This window comes from Pongo pygmaeus, chromosome 21 (genome assembly GCF_028885625.2).
Source record: "Pongo pygmaeus isolate AG05252 chromosome 21, NHGRI_mPonPyg2-v2.0_pri, whole genome shotgun sequence".
In the NCBI taxonomy this organism is placed as follows: domain Eukaryota; kingdom Metazoa; phylum Chordata; class Mammalia; order Primates; family Hominidae; genus Pongo; species Pongo pygmaeus.
In genome coordinates this window covers 16,193,626-16,206,368 of record NC_072394.2, presented here as the reverse complement: position 1 = coordinate 16,206,368, position 12,743 = coordinate 16,193,626, and the positions used below count along the sequence as shown (strand labels likewise).

The 12,743-nt window shown below is 40.6% G+C and overlaps 1 long non-coding RNA gene across 1 annotated transcript in view; it reads right to left on the bottom strand.

The window, feature by feature from the left end:
* Positions 1-2,206: 2,206 nt before the first annotated feature.
* LOC129022001 (uncharacterized) overlaps positions 2,207-12,743 on the bottom strand; it is a 49,058-nt gene continuing 38,521 nt past the window's right edge. Inside the window, exons 4-5 of the long non-coding RNA XR_008496189.1 lie at positions 4,046-4,112; positions 2,207-2,452 (exon numbers count right to left, since the gene is read on the bottom strand). This is a non-coding gene — a long non-coding RNA (uncharacterized LOC129022001). The remainder of the gene's footprint in view (positions 2,453-4,045; positions 4,113-12,743) is intronic.

Genomic DNA, 12,743 nt, shown 5'->3' with positions numbered 1-12,743 from the left:
GCGATTTTCTACATAGTCAATTATGTCATCTGCAAATAAACACAGTTTTATTTCTTCCTTCCCACGCCATAAGTTTTTTATTTCTTGTTCTTGCCTTTTTGCATTAGCCAAGACATCCAGTACGTTAAATATGAGTGGTGAGTGGACTTCCTTGCCGTGTTCCCAACATTAGGGGAAAAGCACTCTGTTTTTTTTTTTTTTCTTTTTTTCTTTTTTGAGATGGAGTCTTGCTCTGTCAGCCCAGGCTGGAGTTCAGTGGCGTGATCTTGGCTCACTGCAACCTCCACCTTCTGGGTTCAAGCAGTTCTGCCTCAGCCTTCAGAGTAGCTGGGATTATGGGCGTGCACCACCACACCCGGCTAACTTTTTTGTATTTTTAGTAGAGACGGGGTTTTACCATGTTGGTAAGGCGGGTCTTGAACTCCTGACCTCATGATCCGCCCACCTCAGCCTCCCAAAGTCCTGGGATTACAGGTGTGAGCCATTGTGCCTGGCCAGAAAAACACTCTTTTTATCTTTTATTATCAAATGTGATGTTACTGACAGGTTTTTTGTAGAGATGCTTTGTCAGGTTGAGGAAGTTCCCTTCTAGTCCTAGTTTTCTGAGAGTTTTTATCAGGAATGGCAGTCGAATTTTGTCACATTCTCTTTCTGCATCTATTGGGATGATCATATACTTTTTCTTCTTTCATTTGTTGACAAGGTAAGTTAATTACATTGATCAATTTTTGAATATTGAACTAGCCTCATTTATATTCATAGTTTTGTTATGATGTGTTATAAGGATTGAAAAGGAAGAATTAAAATTTTCCTTATTCACAGACAATATGATTGTATGTATGGAAAGTTCAAACAAATCTACAAATAAATTATTAGTTAGTGAATTTAGCAAATTTTCTGGATTTGAAGTATTTATATACTATGTATATAACAGTGACCATTAGAAAATGAAAATTTAAAAACATACCTTATACAATAACTTTTAAAAATTATATTCCTATAAATAAATCAAACAAAAGATTTATAAGAAGACTCTTATAAGGTAAACTATAAAACACTGAGAGACTAAACAAAAGAAGAAACACACCATGTTTATGGATTTGAAAACTCAACATCATAAATAAGGTGATTATTCCAAATTGATCTACAGAATCAATTCAGTCCCAAATAAAATTTCAAAAACTTTTTCTAAGGAACTAACAAAGTGATTCTAAAATTTACATGGAAATGTATAGAACCAAGACTAGCCAAGATAATCTTGAAGAAGAACAAAGTAGGAGGACTTAATCAGGTATCCAAACTTATTGTAAAGTTACAGTAAATAAGACAGTATGGTACTGGTTCATGGAAAGACAAATAGATTAATGGAATAGAATAGAATTCAGAAAGAGACACAAGCCTATACAGACATTTGATTTGTGACAAAGTAGGCAAGACAAAGAAAAGAAAGGATGGTATTTCCATGGTTAATTTTTACAAATTTGTGTTCTAGTCTTTGTCATGTTGTACTATAAAGTGGAACAATCTATTTAGGGGAAGAAACTGGATTTTATTCATATTGCATAACACTAGCTGCTAAAACAAGCTCTGGCATATACCAGGTGCTTAATAAGTGTTGATAACCAGCCAGGCGCGGTGGCTGATGTCTGTAATCTCAGCACTTTGGGAGGCCAAGGCGGGTGGATCAACTGAGGTCAGGAGTTTGAGACCAGCCTGGCCAACATGGTGAAACCCCATCTCTACTAAAAATACAAAAATTAGCTGGCTGTGGTGGCATGCACCTGTAATCCCAGCTACTCGGGAGGCTGAGGCATGAGAATTGCTTGAACCCAGGAGGTGGAGGTTGCAGTGAACAGAGATGGTGCCACTGCACTCCAGCCTGGGCGACAGAGTGAGACTTTGTCTCAAAAAAAAAAAAAATTGTTGATAGCAAATGGCCAAAGCACTAAGGAAAGATCATGTGAAGCTACATGTTTTAGGGGTCCTATGCTGTTCCACTAATTGGCAACTAGGCAGTGATCAATGGAAATGACAGCAGGAGGATACTGCATCAGTCGGTGCTCTCTGAATCTCTTTGACCTGTAACACTACTGCCACTGCCACCATCAGAGAGAATACAACTGACTCTTCTCACTTCCACACACAAACTTCAGACCACATAAATGTTCTGTGACTACTTCCTCCTTCTAGATTAACCTGATTTTACCTTGTAAGTGAGAAAAGAGGGCATAAGGAATATAATTTTCCCTTCATCTCAGCCCTAGCACAACAGGAACATTCATTTTATAACTTGTCTACAGACATGTGAAACAGGCTGTTCGAATGCATGGGCAAGTCCCACAATGGAGCCATCTCTATCTTTCCAGGCAGGAAATTAATACCATAATTCTTCTCCCCATGGTTTATCACCACACACAAAAGCCATCTTTCAACATCAGTATGAGGATTGTACCTAAGGGGTCACAAAATGCAGAAAGAGTCGTTCAGGACAAAGCAGAATTAAAAATAACCAATTTCTAAAATAGTATTCAGATATCCTTTATATAAAAGATAAGACTGGCTACAGTAGCTCACATCTATAATCCCAACACTTTGGAGGCCAAAGCAGGAGGATCACTGGAGACCAGGAGTTCAAGACTAACCTGGGCAACATAGTTAGCTCTCATGTCTACAAAAAAAAATTTGTTTTAATGAGCCAGGTGTAGTGGCATGCACCTGTATTCCCAGCTATTCAGGAGGCTGAGACAGGAGGACTGATTGAACCCAAGAGTTTGAGACTGTAGGGAGCTATGACTGCACCACTTCACTCCAATAAAGGGCAATAAAGTGAGAACCTGTCTCACAAAAAAAAAGAAAAAGAAAGAAAGAAAGAGAAAGAAAGAAAGAAAGAAGGAAAGAAAGAAAGAAAGAAAGAAAGAAAGAAAGAAAGAAAGAAAGAAAGAAAGAAAGAAAAGAAAAGAAAAGAAAAGAAAAGAAAAAAAGGCAGGCTGAGCAGAGTTTAGAGGAATACTATCGAGAAGGTAATGTCACATAATGGGGTTGGGGTCTTTTATATTTTAGAATATAGCATCTTGGCTTGTGATGGTTTGACTTACTTTTTTCTTTCTTTCTTTTTTTTTTTTTTTTTGAGATGGAGTCTTGCTCTGTTGCCCAGACTGGAGTGCAGTGGCGCAATCTCAGCTCACTGCAACCTCGGCCTCCCAGGTTCAAGCGATTCTCTCCTGTCTCAGCCTCCCAAGTAGCTGGGATTACAGGTGTGTGCCACCACATCTGGCTAATTTTTGTATTTTTAGTAGAGAAAGGGTTTTGCCATGTTGCCCAGACTGGTTTGGAACTCCGGACCTCAGGTGATCCACCCGCCTCAGCCACCCAAAGTGCTGGGATTACAGGTGTGAGCCACCTCACCTGGCCAACTTACATTTTTCAAAACTTTTCTGATGGGTTTATCAGGGTATTAAATGTATTTTACACTTATGATGTTTTCAACTAATGGTGAGTTTATCGGGACATAACCCCATCATAAGTCAAGGAGCATTTATATTAACTTTTAATTACCAGTTAGTCAGGGTTCTCCAGAGAAACAGAACCAAAAGGATATATATATATATATATGAATTGACTCATGTGATTGTGGGAGCTGGAAAGTCTCAAATCTGCAGACCAGGCTGGAGACAGAACTCCTTTCTCTGGGGACCTCGCTCATTTCTCATAATATCTTTAACTGATTGGACGAGGCCCACGTACATTATGGAGAGTAATATGCTTAGCTCAAAGCCTACTGATTTAAGTGTTAATCAGTCTAAACAATACCTTCACAGCAACACCTAGACTGGTATTAGACTAAACAACTGGGCACCATGGCTTGGTCAAGTTGATACATAAAATTAGCTATTATATCTTTATATCTTTAGTACAGATTCTACATATTAGAAACATGAAAACATCATGCCACTCCTAGTTCCAGCCTTTCCAAATGCTTTAAGATGCCATGCAATCACATGCTAAAATCTGATTCACTGACCAAGAGAAATAAGTAACTACTTACTAATACAGCAGCCCTTGAACATGGTTCCATGATTTATTCAGACCTCTTGAAGGATAACAGAAACATTCTAATGGTAAATGAGAACAATATTTGACATTGCCATATTTTCTTATGAACATAAGCATAAACTACAACATTAAATAGTAACATTGGAGGATCATCAGATTGTTTTAAAGTTTAACATTTTATAAGACTGACATGCTGCCAACTGTGCCAACAGGATGATTAAAGTTTAACATTTTAGATACCTGTTTTGGGGAAATTATGTCTGAACATCATGATTATACTTTTATAGCATTATTTCATCATCATATTAGTATTGTGTTTATTTTCATAAGGAACAAGATATAGTTCTCTTTCAATAATCAACATGTAGGTACACTAAATGTAATTTTGACAGATTATAATGATTACATTGGTCATGTTATAGTATAGGTTCTGTCAGGATTGTACAGTAATTGCTGAAACTTTTCTGAGTTCAGAGCTTACTGATATAATTCCATTTGACTTAACAAACAAATCTAATCCATGTTAATGCTGACATTACGATTTATTTGCATTTTACTACTGAAGTTTTAGTTTTAAGTACAAGAAGCCAATATCACTCATGACTTGAAAATTATTGCCCCTGTTTTAAGTAAAATTTTGTCCAACATTTTCCAGAAAAGCTGGATCAAGGATTGTTACTTTCCCATTTTTAATTTTTGAGAGGTTTCTATATTAACAATTTTTATTTCTGCCAAATATGTCTAGCAAAGAAATCTCTCAACCTCATGAACTTGATCTAAGTGTGAAATTCCTGTTGCTCTCTCAGAAATTTCTGGTTTGGAATTCTGACAAGCAGAGAAATGGAATAAAAAGGATTTCTGCAGTGAAAGACACTTGAATAATGCCTTGAAAATGAAAGCAAACTATCTAACACACAACAAAAACCTATGTAGGAAACATGTATCAAAGGATTTAAAAAGGCATGGTAGTATAGAAACAAAAGAAGAGAATACTAATCTTTTAAAAACAAATAACTACAAATGGAATTTATGACACAACAGCCTGGTATATGACAAGCTTTACAGAATGCAAAAATTAATCACATAGCATAGCATTAAGTGGTGAAAAATGAGTAATATTTGATTCTTCAGTTTTGCCAACCCAATCATTCAGGCCTTGAAAATTAGTATTGAACATGGAGTCCAATTTATCTCAAACTAAAAACGGTCACAAAGATATACGTAGTTAATCTAAGTCAAAGAACCCACTGAACTCAAACGGCCATTTACACTCTCAACAAAAGCAGGCATATCCAAGAAATAAATTCTATACTACGTCAGTTTGTACTGATCAAAGTGGTTACCAAGAAAGACAGAAAATCTGAAAAGCAAGCAGTCAAGAGCCGTAACTGCTGCCTAAAGAGAGAGAATAAGATTACTGACAATGATGGAATGGTTTCAGGAGGAAATGAGAAAATCACATATCAACGAATGGAATTTTCACAAAGGAAAATAGCCACAGTTTACCCGAGCTTTGATACTCAGTATGTTAGAAATAAATGCATTGCTGTCATATGATTCATAGGACATTAGTAACTAAATCACCAAGTAACAAAAAAACTCAGGGACAGGCGTTATTGTTAGAGGAGTACAAGGTGGTTGTATGTCCACGTGGTTGAGTCATTTAAAATCTGTCTCAACATAAAAGTCAGGGCCATCCAGCTGCCTCAGGGTAGATGTGGTCAACACCCACATCATGATCATTTGAAGCTCCTGACACAAATGTTTTTATTTTTAATAATGGTTGGTTGGTTGTTTCTTGCCATTAGCAACTACATAAACATGAACGTAAACTAGCACTTTGGGGGAGCGAACTCTCCGATATACCAGTGCTCCCACCCTTCAGCGCTTGAAGGAGCCTAAGGATATGTCAATGTAACTGCTCAGTGACTGGCGATTATAAGGAGTCTAACTCTGGTTTTTGACATCTGACTGCTATCTGCTTTTGAGCCTCACCCTCCCTCTGCCACTCTGCCCCATAACTGGGTAAGCTGATAAGAAAGTCTGGGGGCTCCCTCCTTTGGCAATGGGGGAAGATTCCAACCATGCAAACCACTGCCTGCATAAAGGAATCCTCTCTCCAGCCCCAGCCACAACCCTAATAAAATCCCTAGCCAGGCTTCTCCTTTCCTGCCCTCTTAAGCCATTTGAGACTCACTTGGGATGCCTGCTCTGCTCTCTCTGGAGACCACAATTATGTACATAATTAACCTTTTCACACTCTTGGTGTGTGTGTGTGTGTGTGTCATCATCAGTCTCAACATCTGAAACAAATTTTGAAAGGGTGTCCATTGTGTTTCTCAGAGTGGCTACAATAGTAATTAACATATTGCTTAGCCAGGACTCTTTCTCTTTATACAGAAAAATCTAGCCTGACTTGTTAGTGGCTTACAGATTATAAAGTTGGTATAGATTTGAGTAAGGCTGGAAATAAAAGGTTTGTTCAACTTAATAACAATAACAAGAGAATCACAGGTTCTACCTCTCATTTACTAATGAAACACTTGAGGAAACTGTGTAAACCTCTGTGTAGACACACCAATGTCATCAAACTGGGCTCTAGGTTCTACCTAGTTTCTGCAGTGTTCATAAGATTCCAGACCTGCCAAAAGGTGACTTCAGATGACCCTTCTACCATTCACGTGGGAAGTCATTCTACCATAATCACCCTCATAACAAGACAGATCTTCCAGGTGTAAAAGATTTTTAAAAATCATTGGAACAATAAAGACATTTAAATATTTTTATAATATTTGATCAGGAAAAGAATGAAAAACCAAAAGCCACAAAGGAAACTACAACAGATTTAGTTGCATAAAAATTTTAAGGTCCATTTATTAAAAGACATTGGAATCGAAATTAAAAAACCAACACCAAACTGGGGGAAATATCTGTAATGTATACACAAAACAAAGAGTTAATATTTTTACCATATAAAGAACTCTTACAAAGCAACACAGAAAAGATGAACACCATAGTAGAAAAAAGATACGAACAGACAATTCACAGAAAAAATCCAAATGACTATTACGTATATTAAATGATGCTCAGTCCCATGAATAATTACAGAAATACAAACTGAAACAATAAAATACCATGTTTCCATTGGTATGGGTATGGTCTTAGATGAAAAAGAAGGCTAAAGTTCATTGCTAGCAAGTGTGTGGGGGAAAAGGTGACCCTTATATACAGCTGGTGAGAGCATAAATGGTGCTACTTTTCTTTTCTTTTCTTTTCTTTTCTTTTGAGATGAAGTCTCGCTCTGTTGCCCAGGCTGGAGTGCAGTTGCGCCATCTCGGCTCACTGCAAGCTCTGCGTCCCGGGTTCACGCCATTCTCCTGCCTCAGCCTCCTGAGTAGCTGGGACTACAGGCGCCCGCCACCAGGCCCAGCTAATTTTTTTTGTATTTTTAGTAGAGATGGCGTTTCACCGTATTAGCCAGGATGGTCTCGATCTCCTGACCTCATGATCCGCCCGCCTCAGCCTCCCAAAGTGCTGGGATTACAGGTGTGAGACACTGCACCCAGCCAAATGGTGCTACTTTTCTAAAGGGTAGAGCGTATCAAAATGAAAGTTCTATTAGTTCCACTTCTAAGAAAATCATTGTTCAGGTGTACAAAACTGTATATACACTGATGTCCATGGGACTGTTTTCACAACATCTGAAAATTGTAGCAACAGGAACAACAGTCAATAAGGACCTGGTGAAGTAAACCACGCTAGAATTATACGATGGAATTTCATGCAGCTGAGAACATGAAAAATGCCATCAATATAGGAGTACACAAACAGAGAAGCCTACAGTATGTAGTATCACCCCATGTATGTAAAAAAGGGAAATGTATAAAGGAGTCTAAAAGACTACATACCACATTTTTAAATGGCTGCCTCCGGCAGTTGTGTCTTGGGAAAGAGGGCAAGGGCAGGCATGACGAAATGCCCTGGAATCATTTGCGCAGGTGTCCCCCTATAAGACTGAGATCTGGAAAGCCAGACGGAGTGATGGAGACTGCAGGTGAAAGCAGCCTCTCCTCTGACCCCAGCTGGCTTCTGCTTGAAGGGAAAGAAAGAGAACTAAGGGGAGAGATGTTCTCCAATTACAGGAGTCCCTATAAATAAGGTACCACAAGCACAATGAGGGTGGGTGGCTTAATGGGAGGCTTAGAATACATTTCATTTAGCACCACTCAGCTAGTTATTCCTGGCTGTAATGCCCTCAAGAAAAGGGAGATAAGAGGGTCTGTTGTAACACTGGGGTAGAGTGGGGAGGAGGGAGTGTTGCAAAGTGCTGAGGAACTCTGTAAACCCCCAAGCCTGGCATAATGAGTTGTGCTCTGACATCGGCAAAGGGGTGATAAGGAGGACTACTCACTTTATCAGGGAGAGAGGGAAATGACATCAAGAAAAAGGCAATAACTTGCCTTTTGTGAGTCATCCAAGAGTGTTGGGACAGAGTACCTTCAGAGTCACACTCCACAAGCAGTCAATTGGAAAACAGGCCCAGGGCTTTAGCAAACAGGAAACACCACAGTGTAGTGAAGGCAACCTGGTGCAACCCTCAGCAGGTGCAGGAATGTTCCTATCTGTAAGCCCAGCTCCAACTTTTTGGAATCTGGTGCTGAGCCATGTGCATGGTACAGAGTGGGAAGGAGCTTCAGTCTGTGAAGAGTGCCAGGGCAGAGATGAAAGTTTCCAAAGCCGAAGAAAGCCGCCGAACGGTACTTTGAGAATGAGAGCTACTGGTGAATAGAACAGATGAGATCAGGGTTCCCAGGATGCGTCAAGGTGAAAAACTTCCTCTCTCATTCCTCTCCCCCAACAGCCATGGCTATGCCCAGGAGTGACTAATTCAGAATTCCAGATCCTGGAGGTAAAGGGAGGAGCACAGTTTTTAGTGATTGGTGCTCTATCTCTACTCCCGACACTGCCAATAGAGACAAAATCTACCTACAACTAAGTATGGACTTGGAGAGAAAGAGTATCTTAGATTTAAATCATCTGGTGGACTACAGCTCTTGTCAAAGGAACCAAGGAAGTCTTGCTTTGGATGTAGGCAAGGAAAAAGTCAGGGTACCCCCAATCTTGATGCGCAATTCAAACTCAGGGCAGCCAAGATGAAGTTAGACAAAAACAAAGACACTTTTACTAGGAGGTCAGAGAAAGAGCCATCTCTGCTTTCTCAGTAATGTTTTATTCTTGAATATTTTAAATATTCAAACGGATTTTCTAGAAGCCAGAAAGTAATTATAGGACCAGAGACAACCCATGACAAGGATGGCATAAATGGTTTCATTGTGACATCTGAAATATTTTCACATGACAGGCTTAAACATGTTAACATTTTCATTTCATTATACTGGCAACATAATTAGTTTCAGGATATAAGTACTGAAGGTGTTGATCCAAATGTAATCTCTGTATTTTAGCTCTGAGGTATAAATGTCAATGAGTTACCGTTGTCTGAGGCACTTAAGAAAGTCAAAAATATAGAGAGAAATAGCTTTGCTTTGTACTTTTTTGGCATGTCACAGCTCAAGTAAGTGGTGAAATAGTGATGACAGTAAGTGTGAGGGCTTAACCACACTAATCAATTTAAAACTTGTGAGGTTTATAGATATACCCATCAATGAAATAAAAGAGAGAGTTCAGAAATTTTTGGTGTACATATATGTTAATTGATTTTCAGCAAAGACGAAAAGGCAGTTCAACAAATGGTGCCCAAATAAATGGACATTCATTTGCAAAAGAAGGAAGGAGAGAAAGAAAAGAAACTAGGTCAACACTTCTTCACGTTTTTCGCAAAAATCCACTCAAAATGGGTCGCAGACCTAAGAATAAAATCTAAAACTTTAAAACACTTAGAAAAAGAGCAAATTGGAGGGGTTAATGAAAATATTCTTTATTTTGACTATGGTGGTGGCTACATGACCCTACGCAGTTCAACATTTATTGAACTGAATATTTTTCAAAGGTGAATTTTAATGTATACAAATTATATATTAATTTAAAATTTTTCAATGGCCAGGTGCAGTGGCTCACACCTGTAATCCCAACACTTTGGGAGGCCAAGGTGGGTGGATCATTTGAGGTTAGGAGCTCGAGACCAGCCTGGCCAACATGGTGAAACTCCATCTCTACTAAAAATACAAAAATTAGATGGGTGTGGTGGCACACGCCTGTAATCCCAGCTACACGGGAGGCAGGAGAATTGCTTGAACCTAGGAGGCAGAAGTTGCAGCAAGCCGAGATCATGCCACTGCACTACAGCCTAGGCAACAGAGTGAGAGTCCATCTCAAAAATAAATAAAATAAAATAAAATATTTCAAAATTGTAACTGTTAAAAAAAGGGATCAATTTACATAAAACCAATCAACTCTGCCACTAGCCATCAAATGTGACCTGGGCAAAACTTAAGTTTCAGGGCTCAGTTCTTTAATTAGTATACTGAAGTTAATATAAGTAGTATCTGGGACATAGAAATATATTCACAAATGTATCTTGGATTGATTAGAATAAGGAAAACACTGAATTATACACAATTTAGAAAATATGAATTACATAAAATTCAGAAATATTATTACCTCAAAATGCTATTTCTTAGCCCTTGAAAACAACTTTTAAAAGAGTTGGTGGCCGGGTGTAGTGGCTCACGCCTGTAATCCCAGCACTCTGGGAGGCTGAGGCAGGCAGCTCACTTGAGGTCAGGAGTTCAAGACCAGCCTGGTCAACATGGCTCTACTAAAAATACAAAAATTAGCCAGTGTGGTGATGGGCACCTGTAATCCCAGCTACTCAGGAGGCTGAGGCAGGAGAATCGCTTGAACCCGGGGGGCGGAGGTTGCAGTGAGACAAGATCATGCCACTGCACTCCAGCCTGGCCAATAAGAGCAAAACTCCATCTCAAAAAAGAAAAAAAAAAGGGGGGGAGGAGCCAAGATGGCTGAATAGGAACAGCTCCGGTCTACAGCTCCGGTCTACAGCTCCCAGCGCAAGCCACGCAGAGACGGGTGATTTCTGCATTTCCATCTGAGGTACCGTGTTCATCTCACTAGGGAGTGCCAGAGAGTGGGCGCAGGTCAGTGGGTGAGCGCACCGTGCGCCAGCCAAAGCAGGGGCGAGGCATTGCCTCACTGGGGAAGCGCAAGGGGTCAGGGAGTTCCCCTTCCAGGGGTGACAGACGGCACCTGGAAAATCGGGCCACTCCCACCCGAATACTGTGCTTTTCCGACGGGCTTAGGAAACGGTGCCCCAAGAGAGTATAGCCCGCACCTGGCTCAGAGGGTCCTACGCCCACGGAGTCTCGCTGATTGCTAGCACAGCAGTCTGAGATCAAACAGCAAGTCGGCAGCGAGGCTGGGGGAGGGGCGCCCGCCATTGCCCAGGCTCGCTTAGGTAAACAAAGCAGCCTGGAAGCTTGAACTGGGTGGAGCCCACCACAGCTCAAGGAGGCCTGCCTGCCTCTGTAGGCTCCACCTCTGGGGGCAGGGCACAGACAAACAAAAAGAGAGCAGTAACCTCTGCAGACTTAAATGTCCCTGTCTGACAGCTGTGAGGAGAGCAGTGGTTCTCCCAGCATGCAGCTGGAGATCTGAGAATGGGCTGACTGCCTCCTCAAGTGGGTCCCTGACCCCTGACCCCCGAGCAGCCTAGCTGGGAGGCACCCCCCAGCAGGGGCAGACTGACACCTCACACGGCCGGCCAGGTACTCCAACAGACCTGCAGCTGAGGGTTCTGTCTGTTAGAAGGAAAACTAACAGAAAGGACATCCACGCCAAAAACCCATCTGTACATCACCATCATCAAAGACCAAAAGTAGATAAAACCACAAAGATGGGGAAAAAACAGAGCAGAAAAACTGGAAACTCTAAAAACCAGAGTACCTCTCCTCCTCCAAAGGAACGCAGTTCCTCACCAGCAACGGAACAAAGCTGGACGGAGAATGACTTTGACGAGCTGAGAGAAGAAGGCTTCAGACGATCAAATTACTCCGAGCTATGGGAGGATATTCAAACCAAAGGCAAAGAAGTTGAAAACTTTGAAAAAAATTTAGAAGAATGTATAACTAGAATAACCAATACAGAGAAGTGCTTAAAGGAGCTGATGGAGCTGAAAACCAAGGCTCGAGAACTACGTGAAGAATGCAGAAGCCTCAGGAGCCAATGCGATCAAATGGAAGAAAGGGTATCAGCCCTGGAAGATGAAATGAATGAAATGAAGCGAGAAGGGAAGTTTAGAGAAAAAAGAATAAAAAGAAACAAGCAAAGCCTCCAAGAAATGTGGGACTATGTGAAAAGACCAAATCTACGTCTGATTGGTGTACCTGAAAGTGATGGAGAGAATGGAAACAAGTTGGAAAACACTCTGCAGGATATTATCCAGGAGAACTTCCCCAATCTAGCAAGGCAGGCCAACATTCAGATTCAGGAAATACAGAGAACGCCATAAAGATACTCCTCGAGAAGAGCAACTCCAAGACACATAATTGTCAGATTCACCAAAGTTGAAATGAGGAAAAAATGTTAAGGGCAGCCAGAGAGAAAGGACGGGTTACCATCAAAGGGAAGCCCATCAGACTAACAGCAGATCTCTCGGCAGAAACCCTACAAGCCAGAAGAGAGTGGGGGCCAATATTTAACATTCTTAAAGAAAA